General features: G+C 40.1%; 2 long non-coding RNA genes across 2 annotated transcripts in view; both read left to right on the top strand.

Moving 5' to 3' along the window:
* Positions 1-4,814: 4,814 nt before the first annotated feature.
* Positions 4,815-6,474, top strand: LOC110207301 (uncharacterized). Its single transcript, XR_002324131.2, has 2 exons — positions 4,815-5,218; positions 6,141-6,474. It is a non-coding gene; the product is annotated as an uncharacterized LOC110207301 (long non-coding RNA).
* Positions 6,475-7,627: 1,153 nt separating this feature from the next.
* LOC110208223 (uncharacterized) overlaps positions 7,628-13,325 on the top strand; it is a 39,244-nt gene continuing 33,546 nt past the window's right edge. Inside the window, exon 1 of the long non-coding RNA XR_002324429.2 lies at positions 7,628-7,782. This is a non-coding gene — a long non-coding RNA (uncharacterized LOC110208223). The remainder of the gene's footprint in view (positions 7,783-13,325) is intronic.

Raw genomic sequence — 13,325 nt, forward strand, 5'->3', positions numbered from 1 at the left:
TTAAAAGTGGGATTATAAATATAAATACAAAGGGTTTTTTGTTTGTTTGTTTGTTTGTTTTGGTTTTTTAAAGCCAAATACCAGGTTGGGGAAGAGTACTAAGAGAAGGAATCATGTGGAAGTGGGCACTAGAACTGAGATTTCAAAGAAACAAGCAAGTTTAAGAGGCTCAGGTGATGTGGGGATGAATTCCAGGCACAAAGGACATCTGGTACAAAGGCATACGGAGAAGAGGTGGAGTGTTGTGTATGAGGAACAGCAAGAAGGCCAGTTTGACTGGAATGAAGATTGCCTGAAGAGGAATAATGTGTAACCAGGCTGCAAAGGTAGGTTGGGGCTTGGTTGTGAAGGGCTTTAAACACCAGAGGAGTTTATATAAGAGCACATTTCTAAAATATGAACAGTACGCTACTTTTGTCCTTGAGGAATTTATAATCCCAAAGGAGAGTTAAATGAGCTGATCAAAAATTATATATAGGTAGCATATATCATATGACCAGTTTATGTTCCAAAAGTTTATTTGTCAGTCAGCTATTTGGGAAAACATTTTACTAGAGAAACAGTGTTATTACTCTAACTTAACCTTTATGCAGTACTTAGAAGCTTATGAGCTCTTTTCAGTGAAACAGCTCTCAAAGGTAGGTAGTACGAGAATTATTATCCACGCTTTATTCATAGTTGGGCTGTGCCATTAATAAAAATGATGATACTACCTAAATGAAATTGCAGACTTAGTGCTATATATAATGAAGGGATACTTTATAGAACTAGACAAAATAATAAAATTCATTTGAAAGAATAAAATGCCTAGATTCTTAAGTACAAATGAGAAATATGAATGTAAAGGGTTTAGCATTACCAGATCTCATATTATATCATAAAACTATAGTCATCAAAACTCTTTGGTGCTGGTTTAAAAACTGAAGAGTATATCAGTAGAACAGACAAAGTAATCAAAAAGAGAAATAAATGAAAATAGCCTGGTATCTTATGAACTCGGAACATAAATTCCTGGGAGAAAAACTACCTGTTTGACAAGAAATTAGGAAAATTGAGAAAGGCATCTTGGAAAAAAAGTCAACAAGCTGTTATTAAGCCCTTACTATGTTCTAGGCACTATTCTAAGCATTGGGGATGCAAAGAAGGGCAAAAATAGCCCCTGCCTTCAAGGAGCTCCTATTCTAGTTGGGGAGGCAACATGTAAACATATATGTACATACAAGATATATATGCATATAAATACATATGTGTATCACACATACCTATTTCAGATTGAAGATAATCTCAGAAGAAGGTACTAACATCAAGGAAGACAGGGAAAGGCTTCTTGCCTTCAGCTAGGTGACGCAGTATATAGAGAGTTGAGTTCAAACCTTGCCTCACACACAGTACTTAGTAGTTGTATGATCCTGGGCAAGTCACTTAACCACTGTTTGCCTCAGTTCCCTTGGCTTTAAAATGAGAGTGCAACACTCACCATTATACAGATCAAATGAGATAATATTTGTAAAGTTCTTAACAGTACCTCACACATAGTTTCTTAATAAATGCTGATTTCTTTCCTTCTTCCTTCTTGTGGAAGATGAGATATTAGCTGAGAATTGAAGAAAGCCACGGAAAACAGGAGGTGGAGATGAGGAGCGAGAGCATTTCAGGAGCAGAGGTCAACCAGTGAAAATGCCTAGTCAGGAGGTAGAGTGTCTTGTTTGAGGCCCAACAAGAAGGCCATTAGTAATATTGGATCACAGAATATTTGGAAGAGAATAGAATATAAGAAGAGTATAAAGATAGGGAAGGTCTAGGTTGTGAGGGGTATGAAAAGTCAAACAGCAGATTTTATATTTGATCCTGAAGGACATAGGGAGTCACTGGTGTTTATTGAATAGGGGAGTGACATCGTCAGACCTGTGGTTTAGGGTGATCATTTGGGAAGCTGGTTGGATGACAGACTGGATTGGGAAGAGACTTATGTCAGGGAGACCAAACAAAGGGCTTTTGTAGCAAATGTTGAGGGCCTGCACCAAGGTGATAGCAGTGTCAGAAGACAGAAGCAGGCATATATAGGGGAGGTATTGTGAAGGTAGAATCAACAGGACTTGGCAGAAGTTTAGAAATGGGGGAGAGTCAGAGGGAGGAAAATAATGTTTTAACAACATCTTACACCTGTGTGCTCATTAAGTTTAAAATGGATACTTGACTACTAAAGAAAATACCATAATAAATTAGAAGAGAATGAGAAGAGGTAATTATCACAATTATTGTTAGGGGAAGAATTCTTAACCAAAAAAAAAAAAGATGTAGAGGAGCTCATAAAAACTACATAAAATTTTTCACTACATAAATACAATCAGTAAAGATAGAGCTAGAAGGGAAACAGCAGAGTGGGAAAATACATCAAATTTTGCAGATGAGGAAACTTGGGGCTGGGAGAGGTATGAAATGGTTTGCCCAGGATTGCACAGTACATGTGAGTCAGGACTTGAACACATGTCTTCTAATCCCAAGACAAGTTGTTCAGTCATTTTTCATTTGTGTCTGACTCTTCATGACCCCATTTGGGGTTTTCTTGGCAAAGAATCTGGAGTGCTTTGCCATTTCCTCCTCTAGCTCTTTTTACAGATGGGGAAATTGAAGTAAACTGGGTTAAGTAACTTCCCGAGGGTCACACAGCTAGTAAATGTCTGAGGCCTGATTTGAACTCAGGAAGATGAGTCTTCCTGACTTCGGGCCCTGTGCTCTAGCCACTTCACCACCTAGCTGTCTCTCCCAAGACAAGTATACTTATGTTACAAATGGTGTTATGTTCCTAGATCAGCCCCCAAAGCCTATTTAGCAGTCTTCAGATATTTGGTGGGCTGGCATATGAAAAAGGGATTAGACTGTTTTTGCTTAGTTCTTGGCAGCAGAACTAGGAGCAATTCATGGACATTGCAAAGAGGAAGTTTCCATTCAATATAAAGAAAAACTTCTTAACAAGCCTTTCCAAGGTGGAATGAGCAGTGTCAGTAGGCTCTGTCTAACTAGAACCCTTTCAGCAAAGGCTGGATTGCCACTTGTCAGGAATACTGTAGATAAGATTCTTGTTTAGATACAGATTGGATTAGATGGCATCTGAGATCTCTTTGAAATCTGAAATTCTATTATTAATTCACAAGATTCTTGATACAGAGCATTAGTAGTACTATTTCAAGTATATTTAGCTACAAGTTATAGCATTGTTACATTGGAAAAAATTCTTTTCAAGTACAATCTACAACTTTTAGGAATAAATAAACCACTGATAATATCAGGGACAGAGTAGACAGTGTCCTAGACTCTTAGATACCTGTTAACTATCATATCCAACTTTCTAGAAGAAGGCATCTCAGCATACATTTATGTACAAAAGGTCCCTCTAAATCCATCACTCTGAATATTCTAGATTTGGGAGTTAGGTCATTGAGTCATCAAGAAATATCCTCCATTCTCCAAAGGAAGGAGGCAGTGTATCTGAGTGTAAACATCACTGAATTTGGCATCAGAAGATCTGGATTTGGAATCAGGCTCTGCCTCGTAAATTACCTCGGTGGCAAGTTACCCCATCTCTATCAGCCTTCGTTTTCTTATTTGCAAAATAAGTATAATAAAACTTGTTAACATATACATTATGAGGTTGTGCTACAGCAATGTGAATTGTTTTTATTATCAGGGGTCAGAAACCATTCAAAGGAGAATCTAGAAAAGGAGAATGTACCTTTGGACCTCAGTGTCACTGTTAACCAGCGCTTAGAAAAGAACATCAGAGAATCTCCTAAAGCTCAGTGTAGATCCAGGCAAAGGAGATCGAATTTGTTCTGACAGCTTGTTTCTGGAAGCCAGAATGGACCAAGATGAGCTTGACAGATTTTCATTACCATCCTAAAGTGTTTAGCTTTCCCTTGATGAAGTTGACTAACTTTGTGGGGAAGAATTTGTAGAATTTTTTTTTTATCTGTTCAGTTTTTAAGGGCGGACAGTCTTCATTTGCAATTCAATATTTCTTTGGGTAGGAGTGCCCAAAGGATCTCACTTGCAGAGTAGATTGGAAGGAAGGGAGGGGAAAAAAGTGTGTCAGAAGGAGACTGGTTTGACTTTGGCATAAATTTTTTTTGGATGTATGACTACATAATTAAGGGCAGTGCTGGAAAAAACAAACAAATGTTTTTGAGGTAGAAAGAATGTTCCCTATCTTTTAGTTCATGGGACACAAATCCATTGCTTGTTTTTGTCCTCTCCAGAGGAATATTTTATTGACTACTTAATAGTTCAATTCAACCCAGTCTCTCACGTATAATTGAGGTCTCTTTTTGAAAAATACTAAAAATGAAAAAACAACCCCACTAAAATCTTAAGAATTTAGCAGTTATCCCAAAATTTTCTTCCTTGGTGCAAGGTGAGATTGTATTTTACTAAGCCAGTTTCTCCCCAAAACATATTCATACATTGCCTGAGAACTTTGAGATTATATTTGAGTCCACTATAATCACTCATTAATCATCAGTTATCATTTTCCTCATCGTCACCTTTACCTCATTGTCATCTTGGCTCTGTGAATGACAGCTTTTGGCTCATTTTGCTTATCTGTAACATATGGAAGGTTGGATGAGATGATCACTGAGGCTTAAAATTAGACTTGGTCTTCTAGCTCTCAAATTCTACAAATCTATGCTTCTCTATTTTACACAGTACTTATTAAGATACTGAATGCCTATAGCACTATGTTAAAGGGCATCTAAAGCAAGTTGGACTCAATTTCTGGTCTTTAAAACCTGACCATTGGCATTGCTTCCTGTAAGGGTCATTTGTGAGATGACTCTGTCCTTACCTGCAGAAGTGCACATGATTGCCTGGGAGTATTAAGGTGGATCTGCGCGTGTCAAAATAAATGAGCAGACGTGGCAACTAAGCTGATGCGCAGGTCAGTTAAGTTGCTCACGTGCAACGGCTCATGACATGATTAAGAAGCACGAATCCTCTTTGCTTTCGGGTCAGGACATGATTGGCTTACTGCGGGAAGGGCTCGTGAAAAAGGTGGACGGGGAGAGGATAAGAAGGAGGTACCCGAAAGGAGGGGCAGAGCCGCGCTAGTAGTCAGAGATGTAACAATAAAAAGATATGCTCTGAAAGTGTCTTGGGGTGTTCTGTGGAGTCATTTCTCCAGTGCAGCTGGAGCCGGAGACATCCGAAGCCTGTTGAGGAGGTAAGTTCCTAATCCAGATAAACACGGAACATAACAAGTGGCGCCCGAACAGGACGAGGGTTAGAAGGACTCCATAGCCTTGCTGTGTGCAAGAAGGGTTGGTGCCGTACAGACACTATGGGACAAGCGTTTAGTCTTCCTGTGGTGTGCCCCAATGACACTGAAGTATGTGCTAAGCAAATATATGAGTTGGTCCAGGAAAAAGGAGTGAAAGTAAAAAGGACTGATTGTATAAGATTTGTTCGTTTATTGTGAATACTTTTCCGTGGGTAGAATACACTGGACTTGATCTTAAAGATGGACGGTAGTTGGAAATCATTAGCATCATATGAAAAACATCCGGGAGAAGTGAGAGATTTGGATTTTATTATTTTTAGTTTAGTAAAAGCCACTCTTTATGGTCCTTCTCCTATTAATGTACCTGAGGCTTCACAGACAAGAGATTCTTTATGGGAAATGTTTAGTGAGGAAGAGGTAGTGAAAAGAAAGAACATAAAAGCCCCACAAATTGTAGATAAGAAATCTTTGTATCCTGATCTTTCTGACTTTAAAGAGAGAACCCAGACAATGGGGAATTTTCCGCAGCAGGAAGGGACTGTCGAAACTGGCAGCAAGAAGGATCTTGCGCAACAAGCAGCTGGCGGCCAGGATCCTCTTAGTGTTAACCCCCGTAAAAGAATTACCTGCCAGCAATTGGACATGGCTCTGTACACTTATAATTATTTGAAATTTGGACAGGATGAATTAACGCCAGCCATGAAGTATTGGCATTTATGGAATGGATGGGGAAGGAGAGCTGTAATGGCTCGTGAGCATAATATGAAACAGGGAATGAAAGTGGTGTGGAAAGAACTCAATGGGGACTGGAAGGGACCAGGCAGGGTTGTAATGCATGGGCCAGGGTATGCTTTTGTCGTTCCAGATGGAGCAGATCAAGATGCCGGGATTTGGGTGCCCGATCGTGTGGTACGTCCTGTGGGGCCTGAGTTTGGGGATGACAATATGTCAGTCGACACAACGACAAGAACGGAGGTGGACCACCTTGACACCGGCTGAGAACTGTCACATCATCTCCTCAGACTAACGATACCGGAGATCGGGGTTCAATGCCTGTTCTACCACCTTGCCACGTGGGTGATATGACTACATGGACGCCTATCACTTCTTGTTCAACTCGTCTTAGTATAACAATGACGGTTGTGAATGTGACTCTGTCCTTCTGGGATGGCATACAACAAAATCTGACATATACTCAATTACCTATGCTGGTTCCATGTACTAACAAGGGTTTATTTCAGACTGAAGTGGCTTCATGTATTGTTACTGCTGCTGTTAATAGTACCTTACTGCAACAGTATCCTTATTTGTTTATAATTCGACAACCTTTATATATTCTCATACCTGTAAAAGCTGCTTTACCTTGGGCCAGTTCGGCTGCAGAGGCGGTATGGGTACAGCTAGCAGGCACTGTGTGATCCCGCCCTAAGCGAGAATTAGTTGAGTTACTTTTTGATGTTGTTAATCTTGCTATATCCGCTTTCCAGGAATTTCAAATTCAGCAATTGTATCAAGGTATGGGCTATTTAGCTTCTGAATTAAAAACCTTTATGCAAAAAGAGACTAGGGCTTGGGATATGCAAGTACGTATTGATACTGCTTTGCATAAAGAATTAAAGTTGTTGGAGGAGACTGTTTTAACAATAGGGAACGAATTGGCTTTATATGAATTGCTTTCCTCTGTTGTATGTCATTATCACTATAAGTCGTGGTTGTGTGTTACCAGTTTACCTGTCAACAGTACTTCTACGTTTCCTGGCCATTGGGCTAAGGTTCGTGAACATTTACAAGGTGCCTTTTTATCTGATAATATCACATCTGAATTACATTAACTGGGTTTGTTAATTAAGGATATTCACAGTTATCTGATAATTTCACTATACCCTCGTCTTCCACTCAGGATTTTGTCTCCTGGATGACACGCAAATTTGCTTGGTCATCTTTGATTGCCCTTATTACTCCTTTTATATACTTTGCTCTTTGTGTCTGTATACTTTGTTGTGCCTGGCGCTGGCTTCTGACTTTTACTGAAGGGTGCCTTCTTGTGTTTTCGCGCTGATCTTTTCCCCTTGGCGGTCCACCGCAAAACAAGAAAAGGGAAGTGTAAGGGTCATTTGTGAGATGACTCTGTCCTTACCTGCAGAAGTGCACATGATTGCCTGGGAGTATTAAGGTGGATCTGCGCATGTCAAAATAAATGAGCAGACGTGGCAACTAAGCTGATGCGCAGGTCAGTTAAGTTGCTCACGTGCAACGGCTCATGACATGATTAAGAAGCACGAATCCTCTTTGCTTTCGGGTCAGGACATGATTGGCTTACTGCGGGGGGCGTGAAAAGGAGTGGACGGAGAGGATAAGAAGGAGGTACCCGAAAGGAGGGGCAGAGCCGCGCTAGTAGTCAGAGATGTAACAATAAAAAGATATGCTCTGAAAGTGTCTTGGGGTGTTCTGTGGAGTCATTTCTCCAGTGCAGCTGGAGCCGGAGACATCCGAAGCCTGTTGAGGAGGTAAGTTCCTAACCCAGATAAACACAGAGCATAACAGCTTCCTACCCAACTTCTTTAACCATAATAGGGGGAAGTAACCTTTGTGGAGAAGGAGCCTGTCATCTTTGCCATCACCAATACCAACCACTGACCAGTTGCCACTGATGGTCAGGTAAGCCCAAGAGTACTGGGAGTAATAGTGCTACCAGCTGTTCTTCTAGCCTGGCTGTAGCTATCACAAAGGGCAGTGACCCTTATGGAGCTCTACCTTGGCATTTACCTCTGCAGTGTCTATAGCCTCCCAACTATAGTCATGGCTGTTGCAGACCTGAAAAAAAGTTTCCTTTCCACCAAAGTCCTTGATACTCTCAAATGGTTCAACATCAGAAATGAATATGGTTCTGTTAATGGAAATGATATTGAAGAAGATACATTACCATTTGTTTTGTACTTGCAGCATAAGGACCGTGGAAACTTTCTGTCTGACCTACAGCTGAAGTTTCCTGTATATGTTATCTTCCATTGTAAAATGAATTCCTTCAGGGACTACCTTACTTTTTTCTATTTGTATCCTCAGTACTTTGTACATAGTAAGTGCTTAATAAGTGCTCTTTCATTTAAGAAGTTTATTAATTTAAGCCAAAGACATTGGCATATGATGGCCACTGGTGAAAACCCACTTAGGACAAGGATCAACACTTTGATGAGAATATCTAGTGTTTCCAGCAAAACACTTAGGAAACATGATGAAAGGATAGTAAAATCATAGAGGCAGGATATCTGCAAGTGACTTTAATTCCCTTCTCTAACTGTCTAGTAACCCTCCATAATACAGCAGAATCACCCCAAGTTCTTTATTTAGTCATTCCAGTTGGTAGTGTCTTGGAGCAGATGTTCACAAACTTCCGAAGAATAAGTGTTCACAGGTTTTCACTTATGCAGATTCCAAGTGTTGCTAGTGAAAGAGAACATAAACATGTGGAACCAGCATGTAGAATATTTTAAACACATGAGTTCTCATGAAAACTAAGCCCAAAGGGAAGAAAAAGAAAATTGGGGCACAATGATTTTTCTTTGATATTATTTAATTTCTACAACATCTATTGCTAAAATTCCATTGGAACCGTTTACTTTTTGTTGTTGTTTTTTTTTTTTGTGAGGCAATTGGGGTTAAGTGACTTGCTCAAGGTCACACAGCTAGTAAGGATCAAGTGTCTGAGGCTGGATTTGAACTCATCCTCCTGACTCCAAGGCCAGAGCTTTATCCACTGTGCCACCTAGCTGCCCCCATTTGCTTCTTTTTAAACATTTGGCATTTAAGCTACTGCTAGTCCATGACCCTGAGAAATCTTTGAACTTGAGCTTGAAATATTCTTATGGAATTATATATACGTTATTCACTCAATTGGTCAGTTTGTCCATAGTGTTGAACTAGATACAAAGGAAATACTCAAACCTTGTCCTCAAACTGTTATTGTCTAATGTGGGAGAGTGTACAAACACAAGTACTTCCAAAGGACATTAATAGAAGCAAATTAATCTAATCCAAACCTGATTTATCAATATTTACAAGCTTAATGGATATGGGGTAATGGAGCAGGATTAACAAAGAGAACACTTCAAGATACGTGAATTTTGAGTGGTGTTTTGAAGGAGGAGGAGTAGTGGAGGAATGTGGGTTGGGAGTTGGCTGCATTGATTGTGGTGGGAATAACAAGCAGAATGACCTTGAAGAAGTAGAGAGTCCATAATGGAGATCCATGAGAAATGATAAGAGGAAAGCTGTATGTGGGGTAGGGGTTGGATTGTGGAAGAGAAGATAATGGAGGTTGCGAAAGACCAGGGTAGTTAGTTGTCATACATATCATTTACTGTGGCCATTGTGCAAATATCAGAAATGACAAAAAGGAAACCCTTTCCCTACTGAATTTGGGCCCATGCTCTCAGCTCATCAAGTATAATGGCAGTGTTCTTTGCCCTTTTTTCTACAGACAGAAGCAGCACTCTGAAATGTAGAATATGGACGTAGTCCATGATAAGGAAAGAACAATGGCACCAATCAGTATTAATGTCATAAAACATTACTTTATTGATTAGCCACTCGGCTGGGCTCCCTTTCAGGCAGGATTGTCCTGTGTTCAGATGGTAACATTTCAGAGCCCCCACAGAGTGGAAGCAATTTATTCAAATGATCCTGTAGGACCTTCAGGAGTGGGGAACCTTCGGCATCGAGGCCACATGTGGCCCTCTAGGTCCTCAAGTGTGGCCTTTTGACTGAGTCCAAGTTTTACAGAACAAATTCTGTGGTATTTGTTCTTTTGTGAAGTTTGGATTCAGTCAAGCGCCTCACCCAGGGACCTAGAAGGCCACACAGCCTCGAGGCTGCAAGTTCCCCTCCCCTGAAACCCATCTTCTACTTGCTTTCACTAGTCAGTACTCTAAAACTCCGTTCTTTCTGTCAGAGATTGCTAAAGCTGAAAAGTTCCATAGAGATCATCTAGTCCAGATACTTTATTTGACACATGAAGAAAATGAAGCTGAGAGAGGACTGGCCCAAGGTCAGAGTTTGCTGGGGATGGGATCAGCATTTGAATCTGATTTTCCTGACTCCCGGCTCAGTTTAGTGCTCATAGTTTTCCTGATGGAGGAAAGATTTAGTGTTTTGGGGTTTTTTTGTTTTTGTTTTTTTAATGTCAGTGTTAATGATATCATGTGCCCACTCTGAGCCAGAGCCTTGTTCTTTGGTTTCCTGAATGTCCTCAGAGAAGTACCTTGAGACAAAGAGCAGTATCTTCAGCAGAGAAGAGCCTAGCTTTTTGGAAAAGGCTTGCTGGGGTTGTGTACAAGGCTTCAGCATGAATGCAAATCACCTGTCTGAGTCAGGTCTGCCACATAAAAAAATGGCTGTTGAAGTTCAGATAAGATTTATCTTAATGAAACCTCTTGGGGAAGGCCTGGTACTCTTTCCTGCTTCGTGTTAATTGTTCTGCTTACGCAAGTCTTTTGTTGTAATTCTTCCAGGTGTTCACACATTTGGAAATGCTTCTTTGAGAGAGGAACAGGAGCTTAGTATTTTCAGGAGGGAGGCTGGTTGTCTCTTTGACCTAATTTTTTTTCTACTGTGTATGTATATGGCATTTTAATTCATGTAGCCAGACTGCAGCTACTTGTGTCTATGTTAAGTTTAATTATATTCCAGAATAATTTATTAGCACCATCTACAGGTACAAGAAGATTTTAGTTGAGCTCAAGACATGAAGTTACTGACTGGGCTTGGTGAATTGGTGAGTGCCCTCATATGGAATAAGCTAGATTTTCAAGCATCTTTGCTCTGCATCTCTCGAGGCCAGAGATCCCAGGGCACTGATGGTGCAAATGGAGGGGAGAGGATTAGTTTAGGTCAGACAAGGCTAGTTGTTTCAAAAAAAAAAAAAAAGAAACACAACAAACCTATGTAAGTGAAATTGGTGCCTAGTGGGAGTCAGCATAACAAAATGAAGAGAGCATTGAATTTGGAGTCAGAAGGCTTGGGTTTGAATCGTGGATCTGCTGCCTAATAGCTATACCATGTTCTTCAACAGATAATTTAACCTGCCTGGGCTTCAGTTTCTTTGCTTCTCAAATGAGATAGTAGAATTAGATTGATTTCCAAGGCCCCATCCAACTTTGATCCTACGATTCAGTTCTCTGAAACATTTAGAACTACCCTGGATGGAAACATAAGGATCTTAGACTACAGCATCACCACAGGTTCTATAGATTTTATTTTATGAATTTAAAGATATGATTCTGAGGAGTCTGTAGGTTTTGCCAGATTACTAAAGGGTCTATGACACGCAGAAAGTTAAGAACCCCTGTGTTAGGAGTAGGCTTGATTCTGTCTCCTTATTAGTTCATATTTTTTTGTTGGGACAAAATGAGCCACTCAAAAGTCATTGAACAGTTAACCAAAGGAGGTTTACTTAATCCTAACATAACATGACAGGGAAATGCAGTAAAGATTCAATAGCACTTAGCTTTACTGGACATAACTGCCTCTCCCCAACTCCACATGGAAACACTTCTGATCAGCAGAGTGGGATATGGGGTCTTTGGTTATCTTCTGACATCCAAGTTAGATAAGCCCCAAATCCTTGTGGCTGGGACTTTTACTGCCTTAGGGAATCAGGGAACTCCATCAAAGGAGACAAAGATCAGTCTGGTTCCAGGGACAGTTTTGTTGGCTTTTAGGGGAAACTAGCCTCTGTTGTGAAGGAAGAAGGGGAGAACACTTGTAGCTATTGATCTCATCTCAACCTGACTTAGAGGTTGTCTAGTCCAAACTTCTTATTTTACGTATGAATAATCTGAGGCCTAAAGTATTAGTAACTGCACCTCTGTGAGCTCTTCTATTGTTGTTCAGTTGTTTTTCGGTTGTGTCTGACTCTTCTTGACCTCATTTGGGGTCTTGGCAAAGATAATGGAGTTCTTTGCTGTTTCTTTCTCCAGCCCATTTTACGGATGGAGAAACTGAGACAAACAGGGTTAAGTGACTTGCCCAGGGTCTTACAGCTAATAAGTGTCTGAGACCAGTTTTGAACTCAGGAAGATGGAGTCCTGACCCTAGATCTGGCACTTTATCCACTGTGCCATCTAGCTGCCCATGAGCTCTTCTAGATACTCATATTCTGCTCCTGTGATTCCCAGTCTGTTTCTTTTTCTGTCAACCATAGTCACTAGCCTTTTTCCTTGCCAGTTTTATTTTCTTAATCCTGTAATAGCTTTTGATTCCTCAATATGTCATATTCATACTCCTCATAATGGTTGCATAACACTTGACCAGCCAACAGTTTGTGGGTGAGAGCATTTGATGCTTGTTACTACCCAGTTCATGAACTTTTTTCTAGCCAAGTAAACATTGTCATTCCATGACTGTTCATCAGTCCCTCATCTCTAATCTCCTGCAAAAGCTATTCCATCCACTGAGAAAATAATTTACCTCTTCTATCAGTTGGACTCCTCATTGGCATTTGCTTATATCCTTCACACTTTTGCCAGTTTATTTTCCTTATAAATTTGGTGACAGGACTCTTCTGTTCACAACCTTTCAGTGGCTTCCTACTGTCTACTGAATCAAATTAAGATTCCTTTGCCTGGTATTCGAGGCTCACTTACAAAATGCTGTCACCCAACTTATTTAGACTTACTTGAAAATTCTTCCATGGGCTCTTTACTCTGGGCAAATTAAATTAGTCACTGGTATCCATACAGACTTTATTCTGTATATTTGCTAATGCCATTCTTTATCCCTCTCTCTATCAAACCTATTAAATTCCTACCCATTTTTAAAAGCCCAACTGAAATGCTATTTTCTTCCAGGAAGCCTTCCTTGAATCTTACAGTTCATAATTGTCTAGAAACACGGCAAGACTGATACAGTGGAGTGATGAAAAGATTGCATAGAACATAAGCACCAGCATAGAAAATTTGTGAGAGAAACCATCATCCTTTATATACCTGATATTCCCCTGATAGTGTGCCTTTTTAACAATGTATTAACATTTGGAGCATTTCTGCAAATAGTT

Source organism: Phascolarctos cinereus, unplaced genomic scaffold, assembly GCF_003287225.1.
Source record: "Phascolarctos cinereus isolate Bilbo 61053 unplaced genomic scaffold, phaCin_HiC Scaffold_2;HRSCAF=192, whole genome shotgun sequence".
Lineage (NCBI taxonomy): Eukaryota > Metazoa > Chordata > Mammalia > Diprotodontia > Phascolarctidae > Phascolarctos > Phascolarctos cinereus.